This window comes from Hyperolius riggenbachi, chromosome 4, assembly GCF_040937935.1.
Source record: "Hyperolius riggenbachi isolate aHypRig1 chromosome 4, aHypRig1.pri, whole genome shotgun sequence".
NCBI lineage: Eukaryota > Metazoa > Chordata > Amphibia > Anura > Hyperoliidae > Hyperolius > Hyperolius riggenbachi.
Window position 1 is genome coordinate 275126764 of NC_090649.1, and position 13046 is coordinate 275139809.

The 13046-nt window shown below is 50.7% G+C and overlaps 1 protein-coding gene across 2 annotated transcripts in view; it reads right to left on the reverse strand.

The window, feature by feature from the left end:
• Nucleotides 1-12828, reverse strand: part of LOC137570735 (CAP-Gly domain-containing linker protein 1-like) — a 376864-nt gene extending 364036 nt beyond the window's left edge. For both annotated transcript variants that reach the window (XM_068279458.1, XM_068279456.1), the window contains exon 1: nt 12466-12828. The gene's annotated coding sequence lies outside the window, so the exon portion shown is untranslated. The remainder of the gene's footprint in view (nt 1-12465) is intronic.
• Nucleotides 12829-13046: the final 218 nt, after the last annotated feature.

A 13046-nucleotide genomic window follows, 5' to 3' on the forward strand; every position in this document is an offset into this window, starting at 1 on the left:
CAGAAACAGACCTTGGACTTTGGAAACAAAAATATGCAGTATAAAGGTAACGATACAATTTTTCACTAAATGCGATCTTTTGATGCGATTTTTATGATTGAAAAAAAAATGGAAGGTAATTGTTCACATTTACTGAACAAATCTTCAAATTCGATCATAAAATCCAACATTCGGAATGATTTTATCCTATTTAGCAATCGACCAAACAATCATTCCTTATCGATTGCCTTCATAAGCAAATTTTCTATACAATCCGGTCATTAAAATTGCATCGAAAGATCGCATTTGGTGAAAAAATTGTATCGTTAATGGGCACCTTAAAGCAAATATGAAATCTGATGTACAGAAAATTTGCTATTTAAAATGTACAGACAAATCTATATATATAAATTCGGATGTGTGTGTGTGTGTGTGTGTATGTATGTACAGTATGTATGTATGTGCAGCGATCACTCGAAAACACCTTGACCGATTTAAACGAAACTTGGTATAATGATCCCTTACTACCTGGGATATGTTCTGGGGGGCTCGCGTCCCCCCTGCTTACCTGGGCGGAGCTACAAACATCCAATCAGATTTAACTCATTCATGTCAATGGAAAAAATTTAAAAAGCTGCCATTCTCACAGTAATCAAGCCAGAATCCCCACACTTGGTCACTTGGTGACTGAGGTTACAAATCCAGGAAAAGTGGGCGGAGCATAAAACAGCCAATCAAATTTCAGCAATTCATTTTTAATGGGAAAATGTAAACTGCTGCCATTCTTAGATTGTTAATCACAGGGTTCTCAAACTTGCCACACTTGGTCACTGGGTGAATGAGATTAAGATTCAGGAAAGTGGGTGGAGCCTACAACAGCCAATCAAAATTCACCTATTGATTTTCAAGGGAAATATTTAAACTGCTACCATTCTTACACTGTTAATGGCAGAGGCCTCAGACCTGCTACAGTGCTACATTGGGTGACTGGGGTTCAAATTCACTAAAGATGCGGGGCCACAAACAGCCAATCAGATTTATTTGCTGGATAAACTGCTACCATTCACACATGTTTCATGCCAGGAACCTGAAAGCTCACAAACTTGGTCATTGAGTGACTATGTCAAGGTTACAAAAAGTGGGCAGAGCCAAAAACAAATTTCACTGGGCAAATATAAACTGCATTCTTACACTATTAATGGCAGGGTTCTCAAACTTTGCATTGTTGGACACTGGGTGACTGGGATTAATATTCAGGAAAATGGGTGAAGCCTACAACAGCCAATCAAAATTCACCTGTTGATTTTCAAGTGGAATATTTGAATTGCTGCCATTATTACACTGTTAATAGCAGATGCCTCAAACCTGGTACAGTTTGTCACTGGGTGACTGGGTTCAAATTCAGAAAGGAGGCAGAGCCACAAACAGCCAATCAGATTTGATTAATTTCAGTGGGAATATACAAATTATTGATACCAAGGACCCCAAAGCTCATAAACTTGGTAATTGAGTGACTATATGTCAAGGTTAGAAAAAGTGGGTGGTGCCAACAACTAAATTTTTTACATGGGAAAATATAAACTGCAACCATTCTTACACTGTTAATGACAGGGTTCCCAAACTTGACACAGGTGGCCACTGGGTGACCGGGATTCATTTTTAGAAAGTGGGTGGAGCTTACAACAGCCAATCAAAATTCACCTATTGATTTTCAAGGGGAATATTTAAATTGTTACCATTCTTACACTGCTAATGGCAGAGGCCTCAAACCTGATACAGACAGTCACTGGGTGACTGTGGTCCAAATTCACTAAAGGGGATGGAGCCACAAACAGCCAATTAGATTTGTTAGATTGATTTCATCCATTCTGTTATTGGCAAGATTCTCAAACTTGACACAGTTGGTCACTGGATGACTGGGATTAATATTCAGAAAAGTAGGTGGAGCCTACAACAGCCAATCAAAATTCACCTATTGATTTTCAAGGGGAATATTGAAACTGCTGCCATTCTTAAACTGTTAATGGCAGAGGCCTACACCTGCTACAGTCGGTCATTAAGTGACTGCGGTTCAAATTCACTAAAGGGGCGGAGCCACAAACAGTCAATCAGATTTCTTTGTTGGATTAACCACTTTCATTCACACAATTTTGATGTCAGGAACTCGAAAGCTCACAAACTTGGTAATTGAGTGACTGTGTGTCAAGGTTACAAAAACTGGGTGGAGTCAAAAACAGATTTCTCTGGGAAAATATAAACTGCAGCCCTTCTTCACTGTTAATGGCAGGGTTCTCAAACTTTGCACAGTTGGTTACTGGGTGACTGAGGTTAGTATTCAGAAAACTGGGTGGGGCCTAAAAAAGCCAATCAATATTCACCTGTTTATTTTCAAGGGGAATATTAAAATTGCTGCCATTCTTGCACTGTTGATGGCACAAGACTCAAGCCTGGTACAGGGGGTCATTGGTTCACTGGGGTTCAAATTCCAAAAAGGGGCGGAGCCACAAACAGCCAATCAGATTTGTTTTTATTGATGCCAAGTACCCAAAAGCTCACAAACTTCGTCATTGAGTGGCTGTGTGTCCAGGTTACAAAAAGTGGGCTGAGCCAAAAACAAATTTCACTGGGAAAATATAAACTACATGCCTTCTTACACTGTTAAGGGCAGGGTTCTCAAACTTTGCCCAGATGGTCACTGGGTGACTGAGATTAATATTCAGGGAGGTGGGTGGAGCCTATAATAGCCACTCAAAATTCACCTGTTGATTTTCAAGAAGAATATTTAAATTGCTGCCCTTTTTACATTGTTAATAGCAGATGCCTCAAACTTGCTATAGTTGGTCATTGAGTGACTGGGGTCCAAATACTGGAGAGGGGTGGAGTCATAAAACGTTAATCTGATTTATTTAATTTCTATGGTAATATACAAATTATTGATGCCAAAGCTCCCAAACGTGGTCATTGAGTGTTTGTGTGTTAGGGTTAGAAAAAGTGGGCGGAGCTGACACCAGCCAAATACATACCCAGTTAATGCCGGGTCATCAGCCAGTACATTTATATTTTCTCAAGGGAACCTTAACTGAGAGGGATATGGATGTTTTTTTTTAACCCTTTGGGGACTGGCTGCCTAACCCCCCTTAAGGACCAGGCCATTTTACATGTGGAGGAACGCATTTTGGGGGTCGGGCAGTCGGATCCCTAGTAGGGCTAGCTGGGCATGGTGTCCCCAGTGTGGCCAGGTGTCCCCTGTATTGTCAGCAGCCTTTACTCACCTCCCAGGATTCAGCAATGAGCAGCTCTAGCCCCCCCGCCCCGCCTCCACTTTGGCCGGCATCCTTGCTCGCACTGCCATTAAGTTCTGGGTCACGGCTTGATGACGTCATCAAGCCGGGACCCGACACGTCAGAGCGAGCAGAGATGCCGGCCAGAGGGGAGGGGAGCGTCGATTGCTGGGGGAACGTCAGGAAGGTGAGTGGATCCTCTTCTTCCCCTCCTCCCGCCGCTGCTCTAATAGTGATCACTACGATCCGCTGGCAATCGTAGTGATCAGAGCCAATCACGATGGCTCCTGATCACTGAGGGGAGATGTCAGCTGTCATATGAAAGCTTAGTCTCCTCTCTCAGGTGGGCACGATCGCGTTGGGAGTGGAAATGGCAGGTGGTATAAATCCTACACCGCATCAGGCTTAGACAGCCACAGGTGCAGCGTAGGATTTATTATCAGCGGTCACCGGAAGATTAAACAATACCAGTTGTCAGCCCTGCTGATCTCTTTGGCTGCATCAGTGTCTGCATCACACATGTGAAACAATGCAGATAAAAAGAGAGAGAGGAGAATCGGCACTACTACATAATGCTTTTAATCCAGAGTGTAGTAAATCATAATCCAATGCAAAGCATTACAATGTGACACACCAGTGCTTCAGAAAGCGGTGCAACAGTGGTTGGTGCTGGGCACGTTTCACGCTGGAATGCGCTATTACGCAGCCTCCATAGAAGCGCATTCCAGCGTGAAACGGCCGTAAGGCTACTTGTGCCCAGCACCAACCACTGTTGCACCGCTTTCTGAAGCACTGGTGTGTCACATTGTAATGCTTTGCATTGGATTATGTTTTGCTACACTTTGGATTAAAAGCATTATGTAGTAGTGCTGATTCTCCTCTCTCTCTCTTTTTATCTGCACAGTATTGAACTGCTATAATCAGAGCACACTTGTTGCACCAGAGTGTTTGACGTGAGTGCATCTCGCCATATCCCTCTATATGCTTACTGTAGTCCTGACTCTCTTCCTCCTACCATTCGTGTCCCTACCTCTCCCTCTAAATTGTAAGCCTTTGCGCAGGGTCCTCCTCCTTTTGTTTCCTACCTGATCATGCACCTCCATTACTGTGCACCCATGCTATGCATCTGAGTGAACCTAACTTGCCTAATCTCCATGCTCCCCTCCAGTGACTGACTAAGAATTACCTTGTACTCATACTGTGCTGGGTGATCTGGTTTTTCTTGTATTCCTGTATTGTCATATTGCTGTATGTCACCCCTAAATATTGTCCATAACCTAAATTAAAGTCCAGCGCTGCATAATATGTTGGCGCTTTATAAATACAATAAATACATAAATAAATAAATTATTGAAACATGTTAAACAAGCAGGCAACTAATCCAGTCAGTCAGAGGCAGAGCACCTGATCTGCATGCTTGTTGAGGGGCTGTGGCTAAAAGTATTAGAGACACAGCATCAGCAGGAGAGTCAGGCAGGTGGTATTATTTTAACCACTTGCCGACCGCGCACTCATAACGCGCGTCGGCAAAGTGGCAGCTGCAGGACCAGCGACGCAGTTCTGCGTCGCCGGCTGCAGGCTAATTAATCAGGAAGCAGCCACTCGCGTGAGCGGCTGCTTCCTGTCAATTCACGGCGGGGGGCTCCGTGAATAGCCTGCGGGCCGCCGATTGCGGCTCGCAGGCTAAGTGTAAACACAAGCGGAAATAATCCGCTTTGTTTACATTTGTACAACGCTGCTAACAGTAGCAGCGTTGTACCAGATCAGCGATCCCCGGCCAATCAGCGGCCGGGGATCGCTGTCACATGACAGGCAGGAGCCTGTTAGAGGCTGCACAGGAAAGATCTGTTCCTGTGCAGCCTCGGATCTCCGGGGAAGGGAGGGAGGAGAGGGAGGGGGGGGGGAATTTCGCTGCGGAGGGGGACTTTGAGGTGCCCCCCCCCCCCCCGCAACACCCAGGCAGGCAGGAGCGATCAGACACTCCAGCACATCATCCCCCTAGTGGGGAAAAAGGGGGGCGATCTGGTCGTTCTGCCTGGTGTTTGATCTGTGCTGGGGGCTGCACAGCCCACCCAGCACAGATCAGCTAAAACAGGGCTGGTCCTTAAGGGGGGGGGGGGGGGGGAAGGTAAAGGCTGGGTCATCAAGTGGTTAAAAAGAACAATGCATATCCTTCTCAGCTTAGGTTCCCTTTAATAAGAAACTCTCTGTGAGTCAGGGTGTTAAACACAATTTTCAGATAACATGCTAGAGGTAAACTGACAGCAAAAATGTCACTTTGAAGGACATCATTTGACAGCATAATTTGTTTATAAAAAAACAAACATAAAAATAGACAGTACTCTGTAAAAGTAGGACAGGATCCTTCTTTGAAATAGGTAAATTGTATAGAACCATTAGAATGCTGTAATATTGAATGAACCTAACAATTAAAGGAACAAGTTAAAGTCAACCTGACATAGCTGCTTAGCTGAATGCAGTACACAGGTCTCTAGAGATCTGCACATGCACTTTTAGCATCTAAGGCTGCCTTAGAGAAGGGACAGTGCCACAATTTTGGGGGCTAAACTAGGAAACCATCTGTCCACACCTTCTATTACAGTCCCTTCTTTGACTGGATATAACCTACATTTACTATAACATGATTTCACTGTAACAAAGCAACGTGTTATAGACCTCTTAGTATGACAGCTAAACAAGCAACTTTATGAATATTAAAAAAAAATGGCAGCTTCCATGTTGCTTTCACAACAGCAGAGGCCAAACAATAAACACTACAAGGGATGCAGCCGCATGGGGGGCCCAGAAGCAGCAGGGACCCCTTGGGGGAGAAGTTTCTTTACCCTACACTGAGAGACTGACAACCAAGGGCATGGAGAGAAAAAAAAGCTTTCTATTCTCTGCACAGTTGTTCTAATGACTGCATCTGCTCAGCCACTGATAATGAAACATACAAAGTTTTGTAGACAAAGTCTAGTAGATAGTGGCTATTCAGTATGTAGCAGGCTCTTGTGTACTGTGCCCAGCACTAAACCTCTCTACCCCTCCCCAAGTACTCTGTACTGTAGTGATGCTGGAGAAGTCTGCAGAGCCCCGCCCGCAGCCTCTCCACCCCCTTCCCTAGTGCTGTGTACTGTAGTGAAGCGTGAGAAGTCTGCAGAGCCCCGCCCACAGCCTCTGCACCCCCTCCCCTACTGCTGTGTACTGTAGTGATGCTGAAAAAGTCTGCAGAGCCCCGCCCGCAGCCTCTCCACCCCCTCCCCTAGTGCTGTGTACTGTAGTGATGCTGGAGAAGTCTGCAGAGCCCCGCCCGCAGCCTCTCCACCCCCTCCCCTAGTGCTGTGTACTGTAGTGATGCTGGAGAAGTCTGCAGAGCCCCGCCCGCAGCCTCTCCACCTCCTCCCCTAGTGCTGTGTACTGTAGTGATGCTGGAGAAGTCTGCAGAGCCCCGCCCGCAGCCTCTCCACCCCCTCCCCTAGTGCTGTGTACTGTAGTGATGCTGGAGAAGTCTGCAGAGCCCTGCCCGCAGACTCTCCACCCCCTCCCCTAGTGCTGTGTACTGTAGTGATGCTGGAGAAGTCTGCAGAGCCCCGCCCGCAGACTCTCCACCCCCTCCCCTAGTGCTGTGTACTGTAGTGATGCTGGAGAAGTCTGCAGAGCCCCGCCCGCAGCCTCTCCACCCCCTCCCCTAGTGCTGTGGACTGTAGTGATGCTGGAGAAGTCTGCAGAGCCCCGCCCGCAGCCTCTCCACCCCCTCCCCTAGTGCTGTGTACTGTAGTGATGCTGGAGAAGTCTGCAGAGCCCCGCCCGCAGCCTCCCCACCCCCTCCCCTAGTGCTGTGTACTGTAGTGATGCTGGAGAAGTCTGCAGAGCCCCGCCCGCAGCCTCTCCACCTCCACCCCTAGTGCTGTGTACTGTAGTGATGCTGGAGAAGTCTGCAGAGCCCCGCCCGCAGCCTCTCCACCCCCTCCCCTAGTGCTGTGTACTGTAGTGATGCTGGAGAAGTCTGCAGAGCCCGCCCGCAGCCTCTCCACCCCCTCCCCTAGTGCTGTGTACTGTAGTGATGCTGGAGAAGGCTGCAGAGCCCCGCCCGCAGCCTCTCCACCCCCTCCCCTAGTGCTGTGTACTGTACTGATGCTGGAGAAGTCTGCAGAGCCCCGCCCACAGCCTCTCCACCCCCTCCCCTAGTGCTGTGTACTGTAGTGATGCTGGAGAAGTCTGCAGAGCCCTGCCCACAGCCTCTCCACCCCCTCCCCTAGTGCGGTGTACTGTAGTGATGCTGGAGAATTCTGCAGAGCCCCGCCCCCAGCCTCTCCACCCCCTCCCCTTAGTGCTGTGTACAGTAGTGATGCTGGAGAAGTCTGCAGAGCCCCGCCCGCAGCCTCTCCACCCCCTCCCCTAGTGCTGTGTACTGTAGTGATGCGTGAGAAGTCTGCAGAGCCCCGCCCACAGCCTCTCCACTCCCTCCCCTACTGCTGTGTACTGTAGTGATGCTGGAGAAGTCTGCAGAGCCCCGCCCGCAGCCTCTCCACCCCCTCCCCTAGTGCTGTGTACTGTAGTGATGCTGGAGAAGTCTGCAGAGCCCCGCCCGCAGCCTCTCCACCCCCTCCCCTAGTGCTGTGTACTGTAGTGATGCTGGAGAAGTCTGCAGAGCCCCGCCCACAGCCTCTCCACCCCCTCCCCTAGTGCTGTGTACTGTAGTGATGCGTAAGAAGTCTGCAGAGCCCCGCCCGCAGCCTCTCCACCCCCTCCCCTAGTGCTGTGTACTGTAGTGATGCTGGAGAAGTCTGCAGAGCCCCGCCCGCAGCCTCTCCACCTCCTCCCCTAGTGCTGTGTACTGTAGTGATGCTGGAGAAGTCTGCAGAGCCCCGCCCGCAGCCTCTCCACCCCCTCCCCTAGTGCTGTGTACTGTAGTGATGCTGGAGAAGTCTGCAGAGCCCCGCCCGCAGCCTCTCCACCTCCTCCCCTAGTGCTGTGTACTGTAGTGATGCTGGAGAAGTCTGCAGAGCCCCGCCCGCAGCCTCTCCACCCCCTCCCCTAGTGCTGTGTACTGTAGTGATGCGTGAGAAGTCTGCAGAGCCCCGCCCACAAAACAACGTGTTATAGACCTCTTAGTATGACAGCTAAACAAGCAACTTTATGAATATTAAACAAAAATGGCAGCTTCCATGTTGCTTTCACAACAGCAGAGGCCAAACAATAAACACTACAAGGGATGCAGCCGCATGGGGGGCCCAGAAGCAGCAGGGACCCCTTGGGGGAGAAGTTTCTTTACCCTACACTGAGAGACTGACAACCAAGGGCATGGAGAGAAAAAAAGCTTTCTATTCTCTGCACAGTTGTTCTAATGACTGCATCTGCTCAGCCACTGATAATGAAACATACAAAGTTTTGTAGACAAAGTCTAGTAGATAGTGGCTATTCAGTATGTAGCAGGCTCTTGTGTACTGTGCCCAGCCCTAAACCTCTCTACCCCTCCCCAAGTACTCTGTACTGTAGTGATGCTGGAGAAGTCTGCAGAGCCCCGCCCGCAGCCTCTCCACCCCCTTCCCTAGTGCTGTGAACTGTAGTGAAGCGTGAGAAGTCTGCAGAGCCCCGCCCACAGCCTCTGCACCCCCTCCCCTACTGCTGTGTACTGTAGTGATGCTGAAAAAGTCTGCAGAGCCCCGCCCGCAGCCTCTCCACCCCCTCCCCTAGTGCTGTGTACTGTAGTGATGCTGGAGAAGTCTGCAGAGCCCCGCCCGCAGCCTCTCCACCCCCTCCCCTAGTGCTGTGTACTGTAGTGATGCTGGAGAAGTCTGCAGAGCCCCGCCCGCAGCCTCTCCACCTCCTCCCCTAGTGCTGTGTACTGTAGTGATGCTGGAGAAGTCTGCAGAGCCCCGCCCGCAGCCTCTCCACCCCCTCCCCTAGTGCTGTGTACTGTAGTGATGCTGGAGAAGTCTGCAGAGCCCTGCCCGCAGACTCTCCACCCCCTCCCCTAGTGCTGTGTACTGTAGTGATGCTGGAGAAGTCTGCAGAGCCCCGCCCGCAGACTCTCCACCCCCTCCCCTAGTGCTGTGTACTGTAGTGATGCTGGAGAAGTCTGCAGAGCCCCGCCCGCAGCCTCTCCACCCCCTCCCCTAGTGCTGTGGACTGTAGTGATGCTGGAGAAGTCTGCAGAGCCCCGCCCGCAGCCTCTCCACCCCCTCCCCTAGTGCTGTGTACTGTAGTGATGCTGGAGAAGTCTGCAGAGCCCCGCCCGCAGCCTCCCCACCCCCTCCCCTAGTGCTGTGTACTGTAGTGATGCTGGAGAAGTCTGCAGAGCCCCGCCCGCAGCCTCTCCACCTCCTCCCCTAGTGCTGTGTACTGTAGTGATGCTGGAGAAGTCTGCAGAGCCCCGCCCGCAGCCTCTCCACCCCCTCCCCTAGTGCTGTGTACTGTAGTGATGCTGGAGAAGTCTGCAGAGCCCGCCCGCAGCCTCTCCACCCCCTCCCCTAGTGCTGTGTACTGTAGTGATGCTGGAGAAGGCTGCAGAGCCCCGCCCGCAGCCTCTCCACCCCCTCCCCTAGTGCTGTGTACTGTACTGATGCTGGAGAAGTCTGCAGAGCCCCGCCCACAGCCTCTCCACCCCCTCCCCTAGTGCTTTGTACTGTAGTGATGCTGGAGAAGTCTGCAGAGCCCTGCCCACAGCCTCTCCACCCCCTCCCCTAGTGCGGTGTACTGTAGTGATGCTGGAGAATTCTGCAGAGCCCCGCCCCCAGCCTCTCCACCCCCTCCCCTTAGTGCTGTGTACAGTAGTGATGCTGGAGAAGTCTGCAGAGCCCCGCCCGCAGCCTCTCCACCCCCTCCCCTAGTGCTGTGTACTGTAGTGATGCGTGAGAAGTCTGCAGAGCCCCGCCCACAGCCTCTCCACTCCCTCCCCTACTGCTGTGTACTGTAGTGATGCTGGAGAAGTCTGCAGAGCCCCGCCTGCAGCCTCTCCACCCCCTCCCCTAGTGCTGTGTACTGTAGTGATGCTGGAGAAGTCTGCAGAGCCCCGCCCGCAGCCTCTCCACCCCCTCCCCTAGTGCTGTGTACTGTAGTGATGCTGGAGAAGTCTGCAGAGCCCCGCCCACAGCCTCTCCACCCCCTCCCCTAGTGCTGTGTACTGTAGTGATGCTGGAGAAGTCTGCAGAGCCCCGCCCACAGCCTCTCCACCCCCTCCCCTAGTGCTGTGTACTGTAGTGATGCGTAAGAAGTCTGCAGAGCCCCGCCCGCAGCCTCTCCACCCCCTCCCCTAGTGCTGTGTACTGTAGTGATGCTGGAGAAGTCTGCAGAGCCCCGCCCGCAGCCTCTCCACCTCCTCCCCTAGTGCTGTGTACTGTAGTGATGCTGGAGAAGTCTGCAGAGCCCCGCCCGCAGCCTCTCCACCCCCTCCCCTAGTGCTGTGTACTGTAGTGATGCTGGAGAAGTCTGCAGAGCCCCGCCCGCAGCCTCTCCACCTCCTCCCCTAGTGCTGTGTACTGTAGTGATGCTGGAGAAGTCTGCAGAGCCCCGCCCGCAGCCTCTCCACCCCCTCCCCTAGTGCTGTGTACTGTAGTGATGCGTGAGAAGTCTGCAGAGCCCCGCCCACAGCCTCTCCACCCCCTCCCCTACTGCTGTGTACTGTAGTGATGCTGAAAAAGTCTGTAGAGCCCCGCCCGCAGCCTCTCCACCCCCTCCCCTAGTGCTGTGTACTGTAGTGATGCGTGAGAAGTCTGCAGAGCCCCGCCCGCAGCCTCTCCACCTCCTCCCCTAGTGCTGTGTACTGTAGTGATGCTGGAGAAGTCTGCAGAGCCCCGCCCGCAGCCTCTCCACCTCCTCCCCTAGTGCTGTGTACTGTAGTGATGCTGGAGAAGTCTGCAGAGCCCCACCCGCAGCCTCTCCACTCCCTCCCCTAGTGCTGTGTACTGTAGTGATGCTGGAGAAGTCTGCAGAGCCCCGCCCACAGCCTCTCCACCCCCTCCCCTAGTGCTGTGTACTGTAGTGATGCTGGAGAAGTCTGCAGAGCCCCGCCCACAGCCTCTCCACCCCCTCCCCTAGTGCTGTGTACTGTAGTGATGCTGGAGAAGTCTGCAGAGCCCCGTCCGCAGCCTCTCCACCTCCTCCCCTAGTGCTGTGTACTGTAGTGATGCTGGAGAAGTCTGCAGAGCCCCGCCCGCAGCCTCTCCACCCCCTCCCCTAGTGCTGTGTACTGTAGTGATGCTGGAGAAGTGTTCATAGCCATTTCTGCTCCAGAGTGAGTGTAATAAGTTGAGGTTTTCTGTATGCTTTTTCTGTCCGTATGAGTGAAAACATGCATGTTTTATCACAGAAGCTAATGTAATTGATAGAGAAAATGCTTGCAGTGCTCCACTGCTGTTTTTATCTGCATGGGGAAAACACATTCAAGTGTGCACTAGCCAATTTAATGTTGGTTCTTAGTTTACCTGTTCAGAAAGCGGGGGGGGGGGGGGGGGGGGGTTCCATTCAAAGTTTTGCAGGGGGGCCCAGTGATCATCAGAGCGCAATACAAAAGCTTGGCAGATAAGGTTTTTGTCCCTAGGCTTGTGTAAAAAACTAGGTGACATGATCGGCGGCATGGAGTAAAAAGGGTCCTTTACAGCAAGAGTGATTAAAATGAGGAATGTATTACCACAGGAATGGCAAACATATGGCAAGTTCTATCACTGCATTGGGGAGGAGAGGGCAGCTTGAATGCTTTCCTTGTGTTGAAAGACATGCATGGCTATAATTACTAAGTAATTACCAGTGGTGATGATCTAGGGATTTTATCTGCTTGCCATTTGGTGTCAGGAAGGATTTGGGGCTAATTGGACCATGCCTTGGACCAGGCCTTTTAAGGGTTTTTTGCCTTCCTCTGGACAACAGGGATATGTGAGGGTATAGGCTAGTGTTGTACCTAATTTTCTGGTTGAACTTAATGAACATATGTCTTTTTTTCAGCCTAAATAACTATGTAATTATAAGATAGTACCTTGGTTTTAACAAGTGGTTATTTGAGCTACTAATACTTTTAAATCTTCTGCAATCAGTCTGCTCATTCTTCTCTGACCTCAACAAGGCATTTTCATCCTCACAACTGCTACTCACTGAGTATTTTCTCTCTTTCTCTGTAAACCCTAGAGATGATTGTGCCTGAAAATCCTAGAAGATCAGTAGTTTCTGAAAACCTCAGACCAGCTCTCTCTAAATCAGATTTACTTACCTGGGGCTTTCTCCAGCCTCTAAAAGCCTATGTGTCCATCGCCACTCTCCAGCTCCACTCTCAGTCTCCAGGGGTCCCCTTCGTAGTGGTCGTTGACCTGGCCAGGTTGGCAGCTTCTGCACATGCACGCAGACCTCCTGCTCGTGGTCCCGTAACCAGGAGCATTTTGCGCAGGGGCAGTACTTCTGGAGGAAGCCCTTGGTAATTAAATCTGCTTTTTTTTGCCTCATGTATCCTTTAAGATGGAAGGTGTTTATTAGGGATGATAGTTTTCTTGTTCACCAGAGCAGACTGCACTATGGTGCTAAGGTGACTCCAAATCCAATGTATCAAACTTCAATGTTGGCCCGGTCCTTCATCCATCATAAGCCGGTGGTTGCTAGATCTGCCAACTGTTTTCTTTTAACCGATTAACAGTACAGACTTGGAATCTTGCCTCCTATGGGATAAATAATTTAATCTTGTTCAGCTCAGGACATGACGTGGCTTTAAACTGTCCTTGCTTGTCGTCACAGCTGTGGTTCCTGTACTTTAAAAAATACTTTTTGTACCAGAGAGAAAATGTTAGTTTCTCCAGCCTG